The sequence below is a fragment of the Ursus maritimus genome, unplaced genomic scaffold, assembly GCF_017311325.1.
Source record: "Ursus maritimus isolate PB19 unplaced genomic scaffold, ASM1731132v1 scaffold_26, whole genome shotgun sequence".
In the NCBI taxonomy this organism is placed as follows: domain Eukaryota; kingdom Metazoa; phylum Chordata; class Mammalia; order Carnivora; family Ursidae; genus Ursus; species Ursus maritimus.
This window is the reverse complement of record NW_024425119.1, coordinates 15,605,168-15,631,166: the sequence shown is the minus strand read 5'-3', so window position 1 is coordinate 15,631,166 and position 25,999 is coordinate 15,605,168.

Here is a 25,999-nt window from a genome sequence, read left to right as displayed (position 1 = left end):
AATGGAACAGGGTAGTAAAATGACCTGTGAGCTGACCGACTTTAGAAAAAGTGGAAATCTCAGATACGATGTTTCTTCTTACACTGGACTTTCTACTGGACATAAAATAAGGGTTTGAGTTCATCTTTCTTAGATTTCAGGAGGCTGTATGACTTTAGGTAATAGCTGAGCATTAGGTGTAGACAAGAATGAAGAAGTTTCTATCTATTCTTTACGATTGTTCAAATACGGTTGAGTAGAAAAGTAATTTAGTATGTTTGTAAGGAAAAAGATACTCTAAAATATATGCTTGAAAGAAACTTGTTTGTATTAACCTTTTTCGAAACTGCTAAAATTTAAGTTAGGGAAGATTCAATTTGTCTTACAGAGTTAGGAAAAAGAAATGCAGAACTAAAAACTGTCTCAGGCATTTAACTTATTTTTGAATGGAATTTTATAAGTTTACTTGTCACTTTTTAGGTTATAAATGAATAAAACAGATGCTACTTTTGAGCTATAGGTGTTCGAAGAAAATGACTGATAATCTACTTTGCTTGAGGACAATACATTTTATCTCACGCTCAGAAAAAATCAGGAAGACATTTTTACCAATTTTACCAAAACAGCAGGATGAACTTCAAACTAATCTTTCTCTTTTAGCAAAACCGCATATAAAAGTGAGTGAATATAAGATCTTAAAATAATTCCTTAGATTTGAATAATATCTTTCTTCCGAGAGCTCAAAGCAATTTGCTTTATGCTCTTATTCAGTCAAGAAACCCTTCTGTGAAGATGTGCGTTACATGATAGATAAATATGTATTTTCATTGTCATTCTATAAATAGGAAAATTAAAACTGGATAGATTAAGACTTATTGGCTCAAGATTACAAAGCTAAACTCAGATCACCTGACTTCCAGACCAAATCTCTTTCCAAAGACTTCACTTACTCTCTGAGCAGTGCAGAAATCCCCTTATCTCCCACTTGATTTCTGTGAATGACCTTAATTCCTTGTCAGGTCAGGCGGGAACCATGCTGTCTTCCAAAAACTAGATTCTTTCTCACTTCCATATTTCCATCTATGTGGAATGCTCCTTATCCCTTTCATGTATTCAAATCTTTCCTTCAGGTCCCACCTCATCTAAAAGTTATCCCCGGACTAAGGAGACTCAATTTAGTTGGTTTAACCAACAAAACGACTATATTTAACCCGTATGTTTAACCAGTCATGACCATGACTCTGGGGTAGTGACAATATCAGCACATTTCCAAAGAAAGTACCTGAGTAGTTTGTCGTCTTTGGGGGCAAGACCCACATCTTAGTCACCCTCCCTTAGTACATACCTATGGCCAGATACAGTAGACGGTCAGAGCAAATACTTGCTGAGAGAAGATTGCTGTATGTGGCCATGTTGATTTTATATACATATATATATAACTATGTATTAACTTATACTAATAAATTATTAATGTATATCAATTAACCTGCATACTTTATATTATATTAACTGTTACATTAATGACATATGAAACTTATATTAATATGTTGAAACAACAGAGCACAATACTGATTTAACTGATGGCAAATTAAGCTGGCAATGATCTCACAACCACGGCTGGCTCCCTACCCATGCAGTAATGTCTTGATGCCTGTCACCTAGATCATTTTTTAAAATATTTTATTTATTTATTTATTTGACACAGAGAGAAAGAGAGCACAAGGAAGGGGAGAGGCAGGCAGAGGGAGAGGGAGAAGCAGGCTCCCCACTGAGCAGGGAGCATGATGTGGGGTTCAATCCCAGGACCCTGGAATCGTGACCTGAGTCGAAGGCAGACGCTTAACCGACTGCGCCACCCAGGCGTCCCCTGTCAACTAGATTATGACTTTAAAAAATGTGAGGAGTCCTTTTTATTTGCGCTCATTCCATCACACCGTTCTTAGTCTCTCGCTGCAATCACTATGGTTAGTCCCCTTTCCACTCTTTGGTTATTCTTCACCAGGTCCGAACCTTGCTCATGTATTACCAGGTCCTCATTGGCTTTGGAACACGGATATGACAGTGGGGACGTGTGGTGGCAGACGGAGGATGGCAACGGACAATCGACTTCCTCTTTTCAGCCGTGGTCATGTTCCCTTTTCACATGTCTCCAACTTTTTCCTAAACTGCCAGGCAGAAGGTAGTGTTTTCGAGTTGGTGATGAGCTTTCTGCTTTACTCTGTCATTTTACTCGTAGCTCTCTAGATACTTAACAATGAACCGGGCACACAGTAGATGCTCAGTAAATACTAATTAATTCATCAGCCGCCTGGAAAGGGAGTACACTGGAGGCACTTCTGAAACACCAAAAGTAAGAACCAAGGTGACTGATGTCAGTAAGAATTACTATTCATCGCAAGAATCAGCAATAGGATTGTTGCCTGCAATAGTGCTTGTAACCCGCAAAGCCCAATCCAGCAAGCCATGCTTGTATTTAGTTCAACTGCTGTCTATCCCACTCTTGTCATAGGGGGATAAGAAATGCCTTTAAGTTGGGATAACAGAACCATAAACTTCCTACTTTTCCAGCTCCTCAGCTCAATGGAATAAGGAAAAGAGAAATGGTATTGCTATTAACAACAGAGCTTGTAAGAAATCTGGAGATCGTCGAAAGCACTGGGATTCATTTATCTATGAGTAATTAAGAATATGTATTAAAAATATGTATTAAGAGGCAGCAGATCCCCCATAGCACAGTGACTCCAGCACTTGCATTTTAAAAATCATGTTCATCAGCATTAATTTATAAGGCAAAGCTTTCACACTGAAAACTAACTGATTCCCTCACTCTTCCTTTCCACTGTTCATTTAAAAAAAAAAAAGGTGTGGTACTCTCTCACCCATTTTTATGAACATTATTTAACACTCATTAAACAACTCATGTCTATAGCAGGCCTTGTTAGGGGTATAGAATTGGTTTTGTGTTTTACATTGTCTTGCAAAGGCACCTTCTGAAACATGATTTGCTACTGCGATCCACAAATGGAACATGATCATACCCTTTGTTTCACCTTAAGCCAAAAGCAGCTCAAGTTAAATGCCAGGCTCCCCTGAGCTACAGACGTAGAAGCTCTGAGGTGCTTGCTCACGCGGGGCATTAGGCCTACCGTGCTGCTTAGCGATGCTCTCTCGGAGCGGTGTATTGACTTCCGTGGGCACTTTCATTCATCGTACTTACGTTCATTTCATTCTTATCCCAGTAATGACAGTTTTCATGTAACATGAGAAGAGAAAATAAGATTAATACCTTCTTAGGACACCTTTCACACCAGGCACAAATACGCAGGCTTCTGAATTCAACACGTCTTCTCTGAATTTGTACTTTAGTATCATTATTATTATTATTATTATTATTACTCTTATTCAGAAACTATCGGAAGATCACCATTTGTCATTTCTTCAGGAATGGTCAAGCAAGAAAGGTGGCAGTGGAGTAAGGGCAGTGAGAGAAAGGGGATGGGGTACAGGGTTATATGATTTGCACGTTGAGTCAAGAGAAAACAATGACAATGGAAGACCAGACCAGTCGTCTAAGACAATACTGATTTTTAAGCTTAATCATTTGAGAATATATTGGAGATATGTATTCAGCTTTTGTTGTAATTTTGAGTTTGTTTTGGTGTTGATATCCAAGAGCTGTGGCAAGTTTGAATGAATTCCAACAGGTGTAAACTTTTTTTATATGTACTTCTCTTGGTTCTGAATGAACAGGAGAGATGACAGCCAATAACGCACCTTCTCCTTCCAGGAAATTTAAAATTAGAAATTTTCCCTACAAGTCTTCACCCGGAGCTGCACAGACACCTTTGCATGTTTCTGTCACTTTAATGACAGTTTGCCTTTTTGCTATTGGGCAAGAAATGGTTAAATCGAGAGAAAAAAATTTGCGTAGCTGCAGCAAGTGGGGTGGGGGAAGATAAGTGGATTTTTACTGATGTTGTACAAGGAATGTCATAGTGTTTATATTTACAGTCAACGACGGATGCCTTTCCAAGGGGAGCTTGCTCAGGAAGTGATCTTTTCTCTGGAAGGTTGCAAAACGAATCTCTCGCTCTGTCCCAGTCTGGCACAGAGTGCTCAGCTTAGACACAGAGCTGCTGAGCAAGCAAAGCTCCTGTTGGAATAAGATGGCAAAGGCTGCTCCTTAAAATGAATCTGAGGCCATTGCATTCCCAGTGATCTGACTTATTGGCAACTAGCAATGCAGACCATGAAACAAGGACACGGCCACTCAAAACACAGACGACATAGCGAAGAATCGTGTGGGAGACTGGCATGTCGGCAACACCAGACCTCCATAGAAGGGCTCTGCCCGGTTCCTTAGAGAGGAGCGCTAAAAACGGGTCATTAGAAGCACAGTGTCTTACTTCTACAATGGTATAGGTTTGTGTTTAACGTCTGTCACAGTATAGAGCCTACAGTTTCATCCCAGGGTGTGTGGGCAGACATTTTTACTCCCTCTGGTTGTGTTCCTAATGTCCCTCATTCAGAACAAGGCTTCTGAACCTTGGCACTAGTGACACTGCGGACCAGACAATTCTCTATTGTGGGTGGAATGCCCTACGTGCTGTAAGATGTCAGCAGCATTCCAGGCCTCTACCCATTTTTTGCCAGTACCAACCCCACAGTGGGGACAATGATAATGTCTCCAGACATCGACAGATGCTCTGGGGGAGGGGCTATATGGAGACAAATGTGCTCCCTTTGAGAATCACGGACTGAGAGGGCTATAGAAGCTTTATACTGAAGTCAAGGCTCTGGCCAACAGATTTAAAAATTGTCTACTAGAATTATGGATGGAGTCTTGGCAAAGCTTATTTCTGACTAGATAGGCTCCATGTAAAAGGCAGGAATTGATTTCGCGGGAAGAAGTATTTGCTCTAAGGAAGTTCTTTGTGCCTCCACGGAAAGGCTAACCTACAAAATGCAGGGAGCTAAGGAACTGATTCGAGGATTTCCAGACGTCTGTAGAGCTGGGCTCAAAGTAAGCGTTCCACCTTTTATTTTAGGAAGGGGCAAAGGGGTTTTTTTGGGGGGGTGTTTTGGAATATTTATTTATTTACTGCCCCTTCTTTTGCTGCCAGTTAAGTACAAAGCCAATGGAAATCAACCATTTTCAACTGCACCTAGTTAAAGGGCACTCTCAAAGCTCATTCACGACCTAAGCAGCAGCATTTGTATATCTTCAGCCATCGATGGTCGTGTATGATTTTATTATCCCCCAATAAGGTTAAAAGCAAATATTGACAAAATATCTCCAAAGACACTAGTTCGTTTCAGGAAGAGTTCATGAAATCTGTAGCTGACACATCAGCCCTCTGGAGGATGGGAGTGACCTGTGACACTACCTTCGGCCACGTACACTCACCATTGCTCAGCTGAGTAACCAGGCGTGCAGGTGTTTACCCAAATTATTTAAAATTCTTGATTTCTGCACATTAAGAAGGTCTTGTTCAAAACAGGTGGTCACATCATTCGTGGTACTTGTAGTTTGGTCAGTACAGGTATTTAACAAATATTCACTTTTGACCCTCAATTTTTTTTTCTGCTTACGAAGAAGATAAGAAAAAAGCTGGTTTCTAAGTATCTTTTATTGGCCAGGTGAGAAGCTGACTGACAGAGTACACACATTTTAGGCACTTATAATTCCTTGAGGGATGATAGCAGTTTTACAGAAGAATGTGCATAATTCCTATAATCTCAGAGGAAAGTCATTTATATTCACTTGGGGAGAGGTAGGGAAGGGATTAGCCGAGGACAAGGTGAAGGCCAATAACGGGCTGGGAAACATCAGGAAGTCTGATGTGATTGGAGCGTTGGAGAGCTTGTGTATGTGTGTGTTTGAGTTCTAACACTTGGTAAGTATTCTGTTCATCGCGTCTACCTATAATTTCAGAGATGGATCAAAAGATGAATTTGCCTCCATAATATTTTTTTTCAACAACATTGGTGAGTTGTCAAGGAAGACAAAAATAGGTAGGCCTATAGCCTGGTCATTTCAATTAATCACTTAGAATAGAATTACTCTGCTACTATCTATAGTAAATTTACTACAAAATTAGATAGTGTTAGATTGTCTTCTGGACCTGAAACTTTTGTAGTAAATACATTTTTATGTAGACTTTGAACTACTAGCCAAAATTAAAAGTTCTCTTTTTTTTGGCTATACAGTTAAATGTCCTCATATTTTCTTCTTGCTTAAAAATCAGAACATTAAAATACCAAGTGTTAGTTCCATAAGTTTACCTCATATACAGAAATACCATAGATTATTCAGTTTAATTCAGTATAATAATTTTAACAGAACTGGTTACTTTATTGATCGATAAAAATATGAATCATAGAAACAGGTGGGGGTGATTCAATTCTAATATCCCATAGTCCAAGATTACCAACAGAGAAAATAATTATTGCCCTAAAAAATGGTTTGTGCTCATGTTGCATTTTTCCGCTGTTCTCCATTGTCTTCGATATTGGCCACTGCCAGAGGCAAGTGCTAGACAAGACAGACAAATGGTCTGATCTAGAAAGGCAAATTCTATGTTTCCTTAATACGGTCTCCTGGAATGACAGCAGTTATGTATTTTTAAGTCGGCTCTTCCATTATGGCGATAAATGGTTATTTAAATACAGTCAGGTTCAAATTACACTAGTGGAAAATGCAGCAGGGAAAAGTATCAAAGACAAAGAACTTTTAAATAAATCTCATCTCTCCTCCCACCATATGAGTTAATTTCTATGCCAGATGGCAGATGTTTATGCTGGTACTTAAAAGAAGTAAAAATTAAATGGATTTCAAAACTTAATTGTTTTTAGTTTAAAAATGCTCTCAAATAAAGGAAGGTTGGTAGAGATTTTATTTAAAATGATCTCCAAAACTCGAGATCTTAGTATATAATTTTTATTTGGAAAAAATAGTTAACTCTTAAGTAATTGTTTTTTCAGTCCATTACTGAATTTTGATATTGTTTTTCAGGTAATTTTTAAAAAACGTAACCAATTCTTTTTTTCTAGAAGTGATTGCCAAAGATCTTCAAAGGACCATGTTTTCATGTACAATGATTCAATTAGCTCTCTAAAATTGAGCAGTAAATGAGGTATTTAGACACTCTTAATCATTATCCATGTCAGTCATAGTCACAAAAAGTTACCTATCCAAGACTGTTTTATTATGAGGAGGATAAACACAAGTAACAGACAGCCTTCCGAAAACAAACGATCGCTACATGGGCAACTCCCGTTTACCCAGACAAAACAGATCAACTTAAAATTCTTAAAATTAAATTAAATTCTTCTCTTGAAAGCCTAGTATTATGGAGAAAACTGTTACTATTATGACATCTACATTTATTGCTTAAAAGAGGAAACTTGACCCAGGTGTTATATAGAGATTTCCTTTCCTTTTCTGTAAATACATTAACCCTGATCCGAAATAAACCCTGCTTTCTTGATCTGAAATGCAGAAAAAAGTTTTTAGCAGATATTTCTGGAAATCCCAACTGAGGGACAGCTATAAGCCCAAACAACTCTAGTAATCACTTGATTTTTTGATTTAGAAAACTCCCCCAAACATTTCCTTTTGTACTACAAACGGTATAGAACAATGGCCAATTTTGTATTTGGCCAAAGGAAAAAAAGAAAAAAAGAAAAAATAGTATTTAGATTAGTAAATTATAATGAAATTTATTCTAATTATTGGTCATAGAAATGAGGAAATCTGTAATATTCTTGAACATCTCTATTCTGAACAGTCAATTCAACAAATCTGAATGGAGCCCCAAAGATAAATTCCCTCTTTTTCTATATACAAAAATATGATTTCTGGGTAAGCAGAAATATAAAACAATTTTTTCCTCCATTTTTCATAATTTGTGTGTGTGTGTGTGTATGTGTGTGTGTGAACACATAGAAGCTTTCAGAAAAAAATAGTTTAATTATCCAAGGCCAACTTTCAGCTTTGTTTTTAGTTCTTGATAAAGCCTAAAAGAAATTCCTGTTGAATTTATTTGAGGCAGAATTATAGATTGAGTCACCAGCCAAGGGCAGCTTGGTCTGGTAATCTGTGTGACGCTGACCTCCCCGGCACGCAGCGCCTCTTTACAAGGAAGACGTCAGCCTTAACAAATTTTGCCCATATTTTACTTGAGAGCTGGCAGCCTTAACATAGTGTTCTTTGGTCTTCAACACGTAGGATACCGATGCCCCTGCAAGTCAAGCCTAGCCGCTTTGTCAGAGTATCATGGCCCTACTAGAGGACAATGGATGGATCCATGACATTCTAGAATGGCATCCATGGAAAAGACTATTATGCATTTATGTAAGACAGACGGCCGGCAAAGCTGCAGTGGCAAAGATACTCCAAGTTACAATCACTCAAATAAAACAGAACTCTTTGTCTCTCACATGTAATGGTGCAGAGATAGGGGAGAGCTTCCTAACCCATAAATAGCTTGACTCCATCTAGATCTACCTTCTGCCTTAGTTTCTCCTATCCCCTAAGGGTTGCTCATCTCACAGGGGGAATGACTCACCACCACCCCTGAGAAGATGAAAGAAGTAGAAGGCAACAGTGTCATTGTTAAAGAGATGAGGTGGACCTTGAACACAGTATCTCTCTGCTAGCCAGATGGAGAAATGGAGTCCCTAGCTAGCCGTGTGCGCTGTTAAAACGGAAGGATGGGGGGGGTAGGGAGTCTGTTCCTATGAGAAAGAAGGGGTGAATAGATACTTGGGGGGGGGAGCAATTAACAATCTGTACCTTAAGCATTTAATAAGTAGTTTATAAAATAATGCTTTTGATTAATTTATCTTCCAACATATATTCCCTGAGTGCCTACTTTGTAGCACTCTAATAGGGCCCGCAAGGAATTTTAAATATATACCAATGTTTACCCAAAGGGAAGTTCTGATATTTTTGAGGGAAATAAGCTGTATCCACTGGATCCATCACAAAGAATATGAATGATAATGTTGCTGATAATGAAAAATATCAAGGATGCTACACGAGCGGCGCGGAAGAGGTGTGAGATTAGCATGCAGTGCTCGTTTCCTGATGGAAGACGGGAGCAGAGGCACAGCCAGCCTCTGGATGCCCACCCTTGTTTTGCACTTTTCACCCAATAACAAGGACCCAATACAAATATGGCCATTTTCAACCATAAGAACCATCATTTTTATCTTTAAAAATGATACGTATGTGTATCTGAAATTTTATATATACATCTCTGAATATAAATTAACAAAGCGCGTGTTATTTTTCTAAATTTTGACATAGATGTTATGCCTCTACTCACCTTTTAGTTAAACAGCCTCCGTTCTTCTTGTTAGTGAGGTTGAATCAATCAACTGCGTTCTCTAATGATGGAAGCAGATGGAAATAGAATGAGCTTCGGAATCTTCCTCAAGGGCGTTGTAGAGGATGCTGCACCCTTAACTGAAAATGGCTTAATTTTGCTGGAGAGTTGGCCAATGTAGACATAGTCTTATATTTCCCTAATTTTGAATTAATACTCTAGGAACCAGCAGCTGACAATGAGCCTGAACAGTTGGTTTCACACCTGAGGCCTCTTTTAAAAGACCATTCTCATCACAGTCAAACAACAGGAGGATATGTTAGAGGGGGAAACGAGCGCATTTTCTCTAAGACTACTTAAGTAGAGTTTCTCTTGAACTAATTAAGATTCGATTCTATTTCAGAAACTAATGTCTGAAGCAGACATTCTGTTGCGGAATTATTAATAAACGAAAGCGGGAGGTTCCAGAACATTCGAAATGGTCCTTTTTTTGCCTGGTGGATGTTCAATAAAAGTGCTTGTTGAAAACAATTAAGGAGAGGGTAGTATTTTAAACGTATTATCAAATGTTCAAGGTGAATGATTATGGTATATAAAATTAGTAATGAGAACTAAGAACTTTGAAAAAGTAGAATAAGTGACACTCTTGACTCCTGAAAACATCCCTGACCCTCTTCATGTTAAGCTTGTAGGCTCTTAGAATTCATAGATGTCTGGAGGGAACAAAAGGCTGCAATCTGACTTTTTATTTTTTTTTCAGAATATATTGGATATAATATGAATTCGGGTTCCAATTTGAAAGGAAAAATATTTAAATATACATATTAAATTTACATATTGGATGTGATGGTTCATGCAGCCCAATTCAAAAAGATCAGCTGGTCTAAACCAGAAAATGCTAATGTCACATGGAGGAAAATATTTTCGCCTGGCAACTTCAATAAGCACTCACAAGTTGTCTGAGTTGCGCTCTGCATTTTCATATAATAAATTGGTACACATGTAAGTAGTAGGGCCAGAAAGCACTGTCGCCTTTCACACAATGCATCTTTCACGGAGTCTTAAAGGTAGATGTTACATTTACCTTCCAGTTATAATCAGGCTACATGAGGTTAGTGACTGCCAAAGCCCTTAGATTTGTATTTCACATCATATGACAACCTCAATTTTTTTTCAAATAAAAGAATTCTCTCTGTGGTGTTTCCTGTCATTTTATTTTAATAGCAGAAATAGGCATTCACGAAAGCCATCTGCCACCCACTATGAAGTCTCCGGGTCAGACTGCCTTTTACAAGTTGCATGGAACTGGGATTATCGGGGGGGAAAGAAGTGATAGTTCTCAGTGCTACAAAATTGTGGGAAATGTTACATCTTTAGAAAAAGGGGCGGAAACATCAAAATGTTCAATATGAAAGATTTCAGTGATGGCATTCTTTTCAGCGCCTGACACAAAAGAGTGGGTGGGTTAAGAGAGGGAAAAGTAAAGAGTTAATTACTGAACTCCTTTATCTTTGTTACCAGTTTCCATCCCGAGGAAAAATATGTCTAATGTGGATTCTTGTAGTTTTCAGCAGCAGCTCATTCTGTTCCATGCTGATAGATACAATATCTTCTGCTGTCACCCGTTCAGATGACTCATTTGTCTCTCGTTCGAGTGGCTCATGTCTAATGACCTCAAAATAGAAATCTTTTCTTCTTCAGCATGGTATCAAAACCTTTCTTAAATCAAGGTTGATGAATTTAAGACTAGATGACGAAAGTAAGCTGTACTAGCTTCTTTTTCATGGCCAAGTTTCAATAGTGACTTTCTCTTTATGTAAAACTGTTCTGTCAAAGCCCAATTACATAGGAGAATCCTTCACTTTTCATCAGCATCATTATGCTGGACCTAGTCAACTGTTTAAAAACTTGAGCGGGATGGTAGGACAAAACCTCCGAAATACTCATAAATCCATTTCTTTTCCCGGGGCACAAAAATACACCATATACTGCTGGGTTCACTAGGGCCATGTGAGTACTTGCCAATAAATACAGGCAGAAAATACAAACAGGGTGCGTCTTTTTTTTTAAAAATGTGATGACGGTACTAATGAGTTTATTATACAAATTAATTGTTCTTGAATATACAGGCAATTGAGTCTTTAAATAGGCACAGGTATTTCCAATAAAATAAATTTTTATTTTTACCTCCAAAGAAACTTCAATAGTTAAAAAAAGAAAAATGAGACCTATTAGTAACGCACTCACCGAGAAACAACATGCAAACCAAAGAATTTTAGACAGGCTGAAAGGAAGAAGGTTTGGGGTGCTTGGGTGGCTCAGTCAGTTAACCAACCAGCTCTCGGTTTCTGTTCAGATCATGATCTCAGGGTCATGGGATTGAACCTTCCCCTCTGCTCCCCCCTGCACTCTCTCTCTAAAATAAATAAATAAAATCTTTTTTTTTTTAAGGAAGGAAAAAGTTGAAGGGGTGGGAGATATAAAATCGTTGGGAACATAGCCCGTCGCACTTTCTGTACTAATAGCCCCAATCCATTTAAACGTCAATTAGTTAAATTTAGACCTGAAAATACAGGATGTGAGCAGAGTTGAATCTGGTTGGTCACACTTTCCCGTAAGGCGCAGGTCGGTCAGAATAAAGTGAATTAGAGAAATGCCTTCATATTCTTCACCTTGCCTTTCGTAACTGTTTTGATTTCAAAAGGATTCCACTTAAAAACAATCTCCTAGTGATCAGTGGAGCTTTTCTTCCCTGTCCAAACACTCACCACACCACCACCCTCCACCTGGCCATTACCCACCCTTTAAGTCAATCAGGAAAACCTCCAGGCTCACATGATGGATACATCTGGAGAATGGGCTGGTCACACACACCATTCTCCGCTAGGAGGCAGTGTTGACGCAGGAGCACAGTGTTTCAAGTCTGTAGAACACACAGCACTGCTGTGTCAGGTACACATGTGCGCAGGGGTGATGAGACATGGGTTCTTAGAAAGCGGTCAGATTGGAAATCAAAAGGACTTTCTGTTTGGACGCCTGGGTGGCTCAGCTGATGGAGTAACCAACTCTCCTTGGTTCAGGGCTCTGCTAGGAGTCTGCTTGGGATTCTTTTCCTGTTCCTCTGCCTCTCTCCCTGCTCATGCTTTCTATCTCTCGCTATCTCAAGTAAATACATCTTTTTTTTTTAAAGACTTTCTCTTTGAGAATTCTCCTCTCTTCATTCGTAGAAGTCATCCAATGATTTATTTCATTACAACACATTATATCGCAGAGGACTACAAAGCTATAGGATATGGAGGGGCTCCAAGATGGAAGGATCCTCAGTATCCCAGTCAGTACATGAAACCTTGTACTGACTCAAGAATACTGGCCTGGGCGGCGCCTGGGTAGCGCAGTCGTTGTGCGTCTGCCTTTGGCTCAGGGCGTGATCCCGGCGTTCTGGGATCGAGCCCCACATCAGGCTCCTCCGCTATGAGGCCTGCTTCTTCCTCTCCCACTCCGCCTGCTTGTGTTTCCTCTCTCGCTGGCTGTCTCTCTCTGTCAAATAAATGAATAAGATCTTTAAAAAAAAGAAGAAGAAGAAGACTGGCTTGACTGTCGTTTGAGCAGAAACGGGTAACTATTTGGTTAAGGTGCTAAAATTCTGAGCTTATCCATCACAGTAATGCCAGTGAGTACTTTTGGGTAGGAAGCTGGGGGTACTACATGGTTCACAAAGGACTGTGTTACCCTAACCTACGATGTAATTCCAAAAACTGGTAGCTTGCTGGCGTTACACCGGCCCTTTAGCAAAATACACACAGCCCTTCGTTATTATCATAGACTCTTGGATTTACATTTTTACTCATATCATTATCTGAAACCAAATCACCATGGGGTAAAAGAAATCATTTACCAGAAAAACTACCCATTTTTCCAAAGAAAGAAAAACTTTTCTCTGGTTGCTACTAGCCAGGAAAAAGGATGATGAATCATGAGAGCTTTTCTTTTCTATGGCGTTAGATAAAGTAGGAAAAATCGCACTGTAATGGGAGAAATGTTACTTTGCGTTTCTACCGCATTAAGTGTTTTGCGATAACTACTATTGAGCATTCACTAGGCACCAGGCTGTAGGAGAAGTGCTTTTTAAAAAAAAAAAAGATTTTATTTATTTATTTGACAGAGAGATACCCTGTGAGAGAGGGAACACAAGCAGGGGGAGTGGGAGAGGAAGAAGCAGGCTCCCAGCGGAGGAGCCTGATGTGGGGCTCGATCCCAGAATGCCGGGATCACGCCCTGAGCCGAAGGCAGACGCTTAATGACTGAGCCACCCAGGCACCCCAGGAGAAGTGCTTTTACACAGATTCTTCGACATGATTCTCATGACCTATAAGGTAGGTTGTACTTTTATGCCCACTTTACAGATGAAACCTGGAAAAGTTAGATAACTTGTTCAAAGTCACATAGTCAGGAAGAGAAGAAACTGGCATTTGAACCCAGGATGATTCATTGCAATAACTTATTATCCTCTTAGCTTCTGTTGTCCCCAAAGCAACCCCACTTTCTTTTCTTTTTTTTTCTATTACTTTATCACTCCTATTTTGCTTTGCTATTAATTTGCTTAACATCCTCTTCACCCATTTATCCTACATCTTCCTCTGAATCTTCTTTTAGATCTCCCCCACCGTGCAAGTAGGTCAAATAATTACCAACACCATATGATTTAAGAGATGCCCAGAAAGCTTTCTGCTTTATAATAACTCCTTTAATGGGCTGCAGTGGAACCTAAAAGTTCCCTTTTAAGAATGGTCTGTTAAGTCAAGGGACGGCGTCACCAGACGTCTGGTAACATACAGATGCCCCTGTGAGCGTTCATTTATGTAATCATCCACTCAATAAGCAGTTATTCAAAAAGGCAAACAAAACAAACAAACAAAAAAAGGAAGCCATTGCTATTTAATCTGAATTTAAATGTGAGATCATTTACCAAAGATGGAGCATAAAGAATGGGTTAAAAGTGAATAAACTGGAGGGGATGAATGACAGAAACAACCCCCAGAACATGAACTCTGCCCCCGGAGGAAGCTGACTGGAATCTGATGCCATTCTGGGAAGCATGAGGCAGGCTCCTCAGAGTGGGAACATCACACGAGAGAAGAGATGTCCGGGCAGAACAGCGACCACTTGAAGTCGGGGGCAGAGATCTCACAAGGAAGGGAGGGGCGTGGAAGAGAAAATGTTTAGCAGTTCTGCATTTTGTCTAGACCTACCTAAGTCCTGGGCAGCCCACATCACCTTGTCCTCCATGAACTCGAACCCTCTCACCAACCTCGTGGCTCCTAGAGTTCTCTCATTCTCTCATTTTCTGATTCTGTCAGCAGAAAATTTCCATGCTTTGCTTTTTCCTCACCTTTTCATTGAATGATAATAATTGCTCGAGAGAACATTTAGTTTTTCATCCAAACCATTGTAAGGGGACGCGATTAGAAACCGAGGTGATCCCAGGCAAGCCAGCGATATGTCCTCCTAATAATGACTAACCTCTGTGGAGGGCACACTCTCTATCAGGCACTGTACTAGATTCCTTACGTGGACTATTTCCTTCCGTCTCCACATCAACCCTGTATATGAAGTGTCTTCCCCTATTATTCTTAAACTACTGAGGAAACTGAGATATGGAAAGATTGTATAACATTTCCAATCCACTTAGCCTTTTATTTCTATAATACAAGTGGGTAAGAAGTGTGATACTCAGATTCATAAAATATGCCTCTTCCATAGCCCATGGAAATCCTTATTGCTCTTTTAGATTGTTTAAGCAAAGCCCCCATAGAGAACTTCCCCCAGAAAGACAGACGTGACCCAAGGCCATATTTGATATAAAATTCCTGCTGGGCTTTATGTATAGACCATCAAGGTCATGAGGACAAAAGATGTAGTTGAAAAGCTGAGTTCCAGGATTCTTTCAGATAGTCTAGCAAAAACCTGAACCACATCCTGAGTCAGGTAACATTCTCTACCTTGACCTGACTCTTGATCTGACATTCCCTTCCCACGTCTTCACCATTCCTGACCTTGGTCGAATCCACCAATAAAACTTGGCTATATGTACTCTGATTAAATTGATCTTCAGTCATTAAAATTGGACAGAAAGGCTTTTGATCTCATTTTCTTCCTCCTTCACCATACTGTGCCCCTTTAAAGGACCCCATGCAGTAAGTAATTCAGACACCCCAAAACTCATGGGATCAGCAGGAAGCTTCTTAGATGATGGTGTTATTTTCCCCACACCTCTTGAGATTTAAAATTTCCAAAAGGTGGGGAATCCTCTAGAGTTTACTATGCATCGTTTGAGAGGGAAGCAAGAGGGAAGTGAGTGGAAGAAAAGGAACTGATTAATTTGGGAAAAATAAACAATGTCCTATTGTCATAAAGGTTTTTAAAAATATTTACTTATTTATTTTAGAGAGAGAGCGCGTGCACACACACACAAGCGCAGGGGGAGGGGCAGAGAGAGAGAGAGAGAGAGTCTTAAGCAGACTCCATGCTCAGCACTTGGGGCTGGATCTCACCACCGGAGATCACGACCTGCGCCAAAACCAAGAGTCGTCGCTCAACGTACTGCAGCACCCAGGCGCCCCGTCATTAAGTTTTAACAGACTTCTACAGTTTTAAGCATTTTACAATCTGACGATACTAGGTAAGCCAGAGTTGTTCCTAAAACTCAGTAGGGCTCCAGGCATAAAATACTGTCCCACACTGCCTGGAACTGTCTGGATTTCTGTTAGAATTCCCAGCTTTGTCTCTCTGGCTCAGCAGGATAGGTCATATAGCTTCCCTAACAAGCAACTACTTACCACTGAACATGGGAGACTTTGAGATGTACTTAACCTTGATGGAGGGAAACCTTGTATCTAATAAAGAGGAATAAAAATTCCGAATTACTGCAAAGCACCGCAGCAGGCGAGCTGCAATTCCAGTCATATGAAACCTCTGTTTACAGTAAAATGATGATATGAATCACAACGACGCTCATAGAAGGACTCAACTGCCTACCTCGTCATATTCCATATATTTATAATATATAATTTCATTTTCATACAAGCTTATTACACATATTAAAGCAATACTTTTCCTTGTACAGCCAAGATTCATTGATAAAACAATGAAGTGAACTAACACCCTTCCTAAATAAAGTTTCACCAATAGCACCGTATGTTAATGGACCTATTTCATTGTTAATGTGACTGACTGCTTATTGATTCTTGCAGGAATCCAGCAAGGGCTTCGGAGTACAATTTAGTTTGGAGAGCTCTGGGTCCAACATCTATGCTCAATTACAACTTTCAGAAGAGGAGATCAATAAAATTTAAATTGCTTATGGTAATCACAACTTCAAATCATTGCGATCAGCATAAGCAATCTGCTGACCCCAGCCAAGCTCCTAAATTGAAACTTGTAATGAGTGGTCATTTAGTTTGGGTCCATTCATATTATTTTGGAGGCAGGTGATGAACAATTAAAGATCAGCCAGCACCTTCTCCGCACAACATTCCCATCTTTATTCCCAAAGTATTAATATGCAGTAACCCTCGGGTTCACGCTTTTGCTCTTCTTTAATGGGTATTCTGTATGAATAAGCAATTATATTTTCTATTAAACAATTTCAGTGTAATTGAATTAGCAGTTATAATATTGCTAGGGCAAGCAAAAGCTTTCCTAGGGAAAAATTAAGTGATATTGGGTAGTGCAAATTAATTTATAGAACTGAAAAATGTAACCAATTAAATAGAATTGCCTTTGCTTCCCCCCCTCCTCCAAAATACAATTAAGCAGCACATTGTTTCAAAGAATATGTTTCAGAGCAATTTGTTTTCAATCATAATAGCTGTTTTTCATTCATTATGAAAAGCTGTCTATTATAATGAAAATTTCATAGGCAGTTTTCCTTGACAAAGCAGGTTGCAAGTTTAAACAAAGATAGCCTGCAGATTACTTCCTTGATAAGGAGTCACCTTAGAATTACATTTTAATAAATCATTGAAAATAAATCTTCTGCATTACAGCATGAAGGTTCAGAGAAAGAAAAAGCAAATAGAGAGAAACTAATCAATGAAAATCTCCTGCTGCCAATATAATAACAGATGGACCAATGCTAATATATAGAGTGTATTACACTCACACACACAGCCAAAAAGAAAAATGTAAGATAAATATCACGGAAGTCAACTGTCACAAATGAGACTTGAGTAATAATCCCATCTTTACCATTCATCATCTCCTGTGCCTCCTCCAAGCACTTTGCTGAATTATAAACTAGGGTATTTAGGGCACACTTTTAGCAACCCAATAAGATGGCCATCTTTAGCTTACTACTCCTAAGGTTTAAAGCGGCTTCCCAAGTTTTTCAAAACAAAGCAAAATGTAAATATATACATGTATATGTAATGTATATACATAGCACATATAACATATGATATGTATGTATATATTTTGAAAGGAATTTAAAACTATAGTTGGAACCATTGTAAATATTTAATAAGCATACATTAGTAAGAAGTTTGTAGTAAAAATATTTAGCAATACCAGCGTCATTTCTTAGTGCTTGGCTCTGAAAAGACCAGCGCAGAAGCCATAAGTCTCTCAACACGAATCCCATAAAAAGAATGGTTTGGATTCTTCAGAATTCTTTGGATTCTTTGGATAGAACTTAAAAGATTTTCCTGTAGGCGATGACAAGTCAGGTCTTTAACCTGGGTGAAGTGAAGACTGACTGGAGAGCAGTGTGGACAAGGGGGAGGTAGGGCTTTAGTGACTCCCGCATTAGTCCGGGTTAGAAGGTGGGCCTTTGAATTAAGGAACAAGTGGAGAAGGAAATGAATGCCATCAGTTTTCAGAAGCGGAACTGACAGAATTTCACATGTGATTGGCTGTGGAGAGGGAGAGGACTTGAGAAGAGCTGGAGGTTTCCATTTTGGAAAAATCGGAAGGCTGATAATACTACTTATGAGTTAGAGAACGTAGATGGAGGAGTATGCAGGGGAGGTGACTAAGTTCATGTGTTAATTAAGAGTATTTCCAAAATACTGAGTTAGATTAATGTTCTTCCCGGGCCCTTTGCCTCTACTGAGACAGCCGTGATTGAAAATGGCATTTATTGTAGAAATAGCTACTGATGATCCTTAGGTAAGTTTCTCTTTGCATATTCCCCTCTCCTTTTTGATTTAGTCTGCAGGTTAGGCCCGTTGTCGGAGAAGGTATGACTTGTGTACCTCAACAGAATTTTCTTTTTGCAACAGACTCACATAGCTCTCTTTGGGTTAGTACTAAAGTTTAAACGCATCCTAACAATTGTCTCAAAAAAGAAAGAAAATGTAAGTATATTATATTTTTTTAATTCAGCCTCTGATAAGCATAGCAAATAATGGTGTGAGGCTGTAACAAATTTCATTTAAGATTCAGGAAATTTTTGACAAAAGTATAGATTCATTTCGAAGATGTAGACATCAAAATTCTCCAACTGGGGGAAAAGTAGTAAAGCTAAGTGTGTCCAGGGTTCATAGACAGAAAGTTTAACAAACAGTAACTTTTTTATTTAAAATATATGAAGACATCCTGGAGCCTGGCACGATATTTGGCCCATACTGGAAACTCAGTAAATGTGAAATAAATCTGTTTATATTTGAAACGTAAATAGCTGCCCATATATTTTAAGTTGTCCATATATTAAGGCAGTTGTTCATATGTTTTAGTATCAAACAAATGAAGATATTCTGACATTTAATAATTCAAGATAACTTCCCATACACTCACCCACATGCACATGCACACCCCAAATTAATTCACCCATCATCGATTTTGTTTCAATAACTTACTGCTGAAATTTTTATGGTTATACAATATGAATAATATGGTTCACATTTGATTTTTTTTTGAAATAAACAATTGCAAAATATACAAACTTCAAGGATAAGGAGTTCTTTCCATGGGTTTCGTGACCGTTATAAACTTAACTTTTTTTATACTTATTTCTGAGATTCAAGATCTGGTGCGACACAGCAGTACCTGGCGAGGTATCTCCTTTTCCACACAAGGTTACCCTGTCTATCCATGCTCATGCGTAGATCATTTTTTACTTGATGAGGCTTCTTGATTCTGATGTTTCCTCTCATTCTTTAGCATCATCTGCTTTATCCTCTGAAGACACCCCTGTGCTAGTCAGCATTTCCGTGCACCCAATCCTTAATAAAACATAACTTAAAACTTCAGTTCACTTTATCCAATATTTATTAAATACCTGCCAAGTGCTGTGATGGGTGGGGAAAAAAAAGCTGAATTAAATTCCTTCTTGTATCATTTCTTCTTCCTTGGTGATATCAGTGGTTAAGAGTGATGGCTCTGAATAATCCAGTGGGTCTTTTACTGTGTGACTTCTAAACCTCCTTTTCCTCATTTTAAAATGGAGATCGAAATGAACTAGTACCCACATCATAGATTTGTTGAGGGAAAAATGCAAGGTTGACAAACTATTTACAGCAGTCCCAGAAACATAGTATGTGCTCAGTTAATATTGGCTATTATTCTCCTCCGCACGGATCAATTTTTCAAAGGAGTAGAATAGATTATTACAAGATTATGTACATTTGATACACTTCTATCCAGTTATCATCCTCAAAATCCTATGAAAAATGTCTTCCTATGGCCAATATCAAAATTTTAATTCCAGTATATTCGTATATACTTATTCATCATTTCCTTCAGATCAGGCACTGCTGATGCACATATGAGGAAGACTTGTTTCCAGTATGGGATTAGGTTCTATAAACTCTCTCCCTTCACATGTTTCCTAACGTGGGATATCTGACATCATTCTTTCCTGGTTCTCTTCAAATCTCCCACCTCTTTGTCTACTCAAATGTATTGACCATTTTTCACACTAACTACAAACTTCATCAACAATTCCACTTTGATGCCTTGAACTTTTCCTTTACATACTCTTACCTAAGCAGCATTTTTACTTATATGGCAGCCATGTTTTCCAGTAGGAAAGTTATATCGAAAATGATTCATCTTTGATCTCTTCTTCTTGTACATCTTTGCAGGCTATTTTGTGATACCAAAAATCAAATATGTGGCACAGCTTGGTGATAGTTGAAAAAGAAAGAACTTGGGGTCATATTTGACCTGTTTGGTTTTTAGTTACATAACGTCTTCTCTGCGAGACTTTGGTCAACTTATTTGACATCTTCCTCTTTTCCTCGTCTTTACAATGAGAATAATTACACTCACCTTTTGAAGTCACAAGGGTGGGGGATAAATGAAGATAGTGAAGTAGAGTGCTTTGTACAATGCCCTTGTTTTCTAAGTGCCATTGGAAAGAGAGCTAGAGATTAAATTAGTGCTGTTTAATTATTTAGTATATTGTTCTTGCGAAGCTTCTATAATTTTCTACATAAAAGGTGTGAAATATATTCTCCCAACTTTAAAATGTCATTTAACGATTTAATTTTCCCATCAAAAAAAAATCAGTTTTTAGATGAAATAATTTCTACCTTGTATGCTATCAGTCAGTTGCAGCCTAGGTGATGGGAAGCACATCGTGTTTGGATTTAAGAATCTGAATTCCATTCCCAGCTCTGCCACTGTCTGTGTGATCAGTGGATGAGCCCCTTCATTTCTCTGGGCTGAGGTATTCTCATATGGAGGACACATGGATTTCTAAAGTTCCTCATAACTCTAACATTTTATGATATTAAACACTTCCTTTCTTTCAAGTGAAAGCGTACGTTATGAGTTGAACTGGGTCCCTTCAAAACTCACATGAAGTCCTAGTTCCCGAGACCTCAGAATGTAACCTTATTTGGAGATGGGGTTACTGCCTGTGTAAGTTGAAGATGAGGTCACATTACGCACACAAGGCAGTAGAGTAGTCCCCTGATCCAATAGGATTGGTGTCCTCATAGAAGGGGAGAACTGGAGACGGACAGGCACACAGGGGAAATGTGTACCAATGAGGGCAGAGATCACGCTGATCCTTCACCAGCCAAGGAACATCAAAGATTGCCATCGAACCACCAGAAGCAAGAGGGGAGGCACAAAGCCAATTCTTCCTCACAGGCCTCAGAAGAGACCAACACTATGGACACCTTGAACTCGGACTTGGAGCCTCCAAAACTGTGGGACAGCACGTTTCTATTGTTCAAGCGAACCATTTTGTAGTACTTTGTTATGGCAGCCCTAGGAAACTAATAAATCTTAGCCCATAATTAACTAAAAAATGTTGAGCTTCAATTATGATATAAATATATATGTAGATATATATGTATTTGTACGTATGTATAAATAATATAAAGTATACTAACCGGCAATTCATTTGATTGATTTATTGTTTCAAGTAGACTGTTGATTGAAATATTGAACAATTAAACACTGAATTCAATTACTGAACATTAGAGTCTCAGATTGAGAAGAATATATTTTAAGGAAAAGCTTCAAAATTATAATGGCTTTTTATATCAGAGCGGTCCCTAAATATATTTCCTTCCTTTGAAGTCTAAGAGGATGTTGCTATCTCTAAATTGCCTCTCTCAGTTTTTAACAACTCCCTAAATGGGTTTCCTGAACAACTGAGAAGAGTAGAAGACGGCTTCTCGGTCAGCGTTCTTGGTTCGTATCACACTGGCTTGTGCTTCGTGATATTTTGATTTTCTTATGAGACTGCTTTTCCCATTTGCCTTGCATTTCTTTTTGTTTCCCTTTATGAGAATGTGAGCCCTGTGAACTTAAGGTTCAGAACACTTTCATCAAATCTGAGAAATATCAATTTGACCATTGCCTAGATAATAGCCTGTTACGTATCCTTTCATCCTCAAGAAAGCCCATAATTGATAATTGGGGCACATTTTATCACAAAACCTTCCTCCACAAAACTACGTAGGGGACCACTTCTAATTCAAAAGATCTCAATTTAGGGCCAGAAAATTGGAATGCCCTGTCATTCACCGAAACACAGTCATAGATGCTTCTGTTAAGAAAATACCTTAGGAATATTTTTAAAAGATTTTTTAGTTTTTATAAGTTGACCATAATGGTTAAGAACATGAGCTCTGGAGTTAAACTACACTGGGTTCAAATCCCAGTTTACCACTTGTATAGCGGATGGCCCTGGGACCACAATGCAACCTCCATAAACACAGTATCCTTCTGTATTACTACTGACACCAACCTTGAAAGGTGGTTGTGAGGATTAATCAGCTAGAGGAGGTAAAGTACTTAACACAGCACTTGGAGCGTAGTACTGACTATCTAACGCTCAGTGAAGGCTCTCTGGTGTATTCTTCTTAGCAGTGGCAATAACATTGAGAACACTGCCCATTTTCAGTCATTAAGAACAACGGAACATTTCAGCGGGGCAGACTGGGGGCTTCCTAAGTGATTATAGGCACTAAATAGGTTCATTTGTATTTGGCCACTTCATACAGACACCATCTAACTTTGGCCTCTGAATATTAGGATGCAAATTTGAAAGCATTGACTAGTCTGTGACATGGCACTGCTGCTGTCCACATAGGCACAGGGCTCTCTCTGAGAAAGACTAATGTATGACACAGAGATAGAAGAGAAAATAAAGACATAAACGGCAAATGATTACTTTTTTAAAATAATTTGTATTTTGTTATATTAGTCACCATACAGTACATCCCCAGTTTTTGATGCAATGTTCCATGATTCATTATTTGCATATAACACCCAGGGCTCCATGCAATACGTGCCCTCCTTAATAACCATCACCAGCCTATCCCAATCCCCCACCCCCCTCCCCTCTGAGGCCCTCAGTTTGTTTCCCAGAGTCCTTTTAATTGAGTACGTCATTGGAAGGCAAAGCAAAAACTTTGAAACTCTCTACAAGCCTCCGGATTTTATACACTGCCCACGTTTAGTTCCTCTGTCAGACCTGCCATTTTCCGTGTAATATAATACTGCTTAAGGTTATCAATCTTAAAAAAAGTATACCATTGCTTTATAGCCACTCCTGCTTTGCAATACAAATGACATAATTACTTGTTCTGGCTGGAGGGGGTCCAGTTCCTCTAGTTCATTTTTTAAATGCAAATCTTATTAAGTATTTTATCCTAAAATGGCTAATGCAAAAAGGGCAGTCCTAGACTAAGATGGACAACATGCCGAAAAAATAAATACTAGGCGAGTAATGAAACCTGAATTAAATCAGCGTAGTGGAAACCAAATTGATTACTTATTGAAATATGTTAACATGGTGTAATGGGTAACTGCCAAAGTCAGATATACAATAATATTACATGAATCATGGTCAGATAATCACAAAGGTTTATAAGAGCAATAAGAAATTTTAAAACCTTTTCTGCCGAAACCTAGATACTCATAAAAAAATTACGGATAGTGATCCGTATACTATGTAGTTCAGTTAAAAAGACCCTTCTGTTTTTTACAGGTCCTCTTTTTGTTTTTCTTCAAAATTCATAGGCTTGTTGTCAAATAGAATAATGGGCAGTTTTTCTATAAAATCTTGCAAGAAACTTTTAGGAATGCTAAATGCATCGTCTCTGCTCAATTCATTTTAAGATTTCAGCTATGCAACAAAGAAAGTCTTTTTGAAAATTCTTTTTTTTATTTTGAAATGTGCAATACATATGAAAAGAACATTTTGTATACTTTTTTGTGTGTACAATGTAAAGAACAGAAAAGTAAACACCCCATGTACATACCACTAGCCTAGCCTAAAAGAGTGTAGTTTCTGTGTTTGGAGCTACCTGGAACTATGTCTTTTAAGAGCTTGCTTTCACTGAAGCTGTTCTGAAAATAATTGAATTAAACTGTTTGGTTCCTTTAAATGTATCCATTGGTTTCTAGAATGGATCCATTAGTACTTATGTTTTTTTTTTTAAAAAAACCCAATTGTTTCAATGTCCAGCTCACGCAAATGATTTGCAATGTAATTTAAAAAAATTGAAATGTAATGCTTCATACATTTGTTCAGTGTTCAACAATTAGAGAGCACTTCATAGCTATTGTTACTCTGCAAGTTATCTATGTTACTCCGCAAGTTACTGGCTAACTTAAAAGATATAATTCCTGAACGACACTTCGTTTCACATTTAAATAGCAGTAGGGAAACACTGCAACAGGAAATCAATCCAAACGCAAATAATTGTCCTACCTTTAATTTTTAAATTTGGTCCTTTATGCCTCAGTTTCCCCTAAGATATATTTGAAAGACACACTAACCGCCTCCCAGGACTGACCAGGTATTTTGAGTATTTTGTTTGCCCGATCAAAGAGAGCTCAACAAAGAGGGGAAAGCCCATTGACTCCTGCCGGGAAGAAAGTCACTTCATTAGCACATCATAGGGGTGCCCCTTTGAAAGTGTGTTAAATTGTGTTAACAGTTTGGTTAAGAGGTGGGAGTGTGACTGGTTTAAACTTGTCTCATTAACATACTAGTGTGATTCTGAGTTGGATTTTGCAAGCCTGTTACAGTATTTCCCCATTCCCCTCCCTAGAATTCCTCACACTTTCTACTTCTCAGCTGCTGACCGTTATCAAGGCTCTGTTCTTGAGTGATTTCTAGCCCTAGGACTCTTCCTTTGTTTCAGTCATCAAGAACTATTAGGAGCTCATTTTCCCAAGGAAGGCCATTTCAATGTATTCTGTTGTTTCAGCAGCTCTTTGTCTTCCCCCTAGAAGAAGAAATGAACCACCATGCTTTCCGGAGAGGCTGGCGCTCAGAGAGGCATGTTGCTTTATGTGATGAGAGATGTAGAAGGAGGCCCAAGTGACTGGACACACACACCCTAAGGGTTATCCGTGCAACCAATAATTAAGTTCTTAGAGGCTGATTACTTTCTGTTGCTTAGATGCAAAGCAAACAGAAGTGTCGTACACAGGATAAAAGCCAAAGAGCTGAGTATGTGTAAACCTCTTTTGGAAGATTTATTACATGTCACAATGTGGCTATAACTTATTCTCATCTGTCCCTCTTGGCACTTACCAACAGTGATGAAAATGGAGAGTCTTTACTCAGGGAACTCTTGACTGCATTACTATTAAATTATTTGCATATTGGTAGCACAGAGGAATCCTAGGATGGCATTTTTCCAAGTTTCATTACCCTAACCCTCACCACTCAAGAAGAGTTCCCACAGTTCAATGAGGTAGAGAGAAAGCAGTGGAGCTATTTGCCTTCTGAATATTTTCACTGTTAACTAATGAAGAACGCAGGTAAATGATGCTAGCTGAAAGAACGGAAGGAAGGAGGGAGAGATGGATGGAGAGAAGGACCCAGTTGTTTATTAACAGAGCAAACTGTATGGTTCATTGGGGGGGAAACTTAAATAGAGGAGAACAATTCTATTGCAAAGCCACAGAGCCCCCTGTTGGTAACACAATATAGTTGATCTTGCTTATTGCCATTTATTTTGATGAACGGTTTCATCATGGAGAATTTGTTACGTCACAGACAGACGGATGGCCGTGAATCTTTCTCCATCTAGTTGTGTACCTTTTGCTAACTACAAAGTATCCACCTCCACAGGCACTACAGTATCCTCACCTTAACAACTAGACTTACATAGAGTTCAACATAGATCCCACAGCACCATTATTTTCTCCATCTAACTAGGTGTAAAATTACCAGTATTTTTATGATCTATTTTTATCATTGTTAGCTTGAC